Source organism: Penaeus monodon, chromosome 22 (assembly GCF_015228065.2).
Source record: "Penaeus monodon isolate SGIC_2016 chromosome 22, NSTDA_Pmon_1, whole genome shotgun sequence".
Taxonomy (NCBI): Eukaryota; Metazoa; Arthropoda; class Malacostraca; order Decapoda; family Penaeidae; genus Penaeus; species Penaeus monodon.
In genome coordinates this window covers 8067765-8068268 of record NC_051407.1, presented here as the reverse complement: position 1 = coordinate 8068268, position 504 = coordinate 8067765, and positions in this window count along the sequence as shown.

The window sequence follows — 504 nt, the reverse complement described above, 5'->3', positions numbered from 1 at the left end:
AGCAGTGTGTGACTGAAGTAAGTTCTCCATCACCATCCTGCCTTCAAGTCTACTTCGATAATTATCTAAAGGGAGAGAATCCAGCATTTCTAATTTTAGTGGATCTGCAAACTGCTCTTAGTGTCACTTGTGAAGTTACTGTTGTTGCTGCTGATGGAAAACGGCATTTTTGTCTTAATTGTATTAATAAAAATGGTATTTAATTAATGGTATGTAATTAATGCAGTTTATGATGCAAATAACAGCATGATAACTACGACTAAAGACATGTTAGTGAAAGAGGCTATTTAGATTATTATAACTGTTATTGGTTTGATATTTTGTTGCTACTCTGTTATTGAAATTCGAAGGGCACGCTGTCACTTAGGCCTACTATAAATATTTTCTCCCTTTCAGACAGGCATGACTAATTTTAGCCTCAGTGAATTCCATTAAATAAAGGGTTAATCAGTAATCGACAGTTATTTTTATTAGATTCCTTAGATTTCAATTCAGTATAATCTG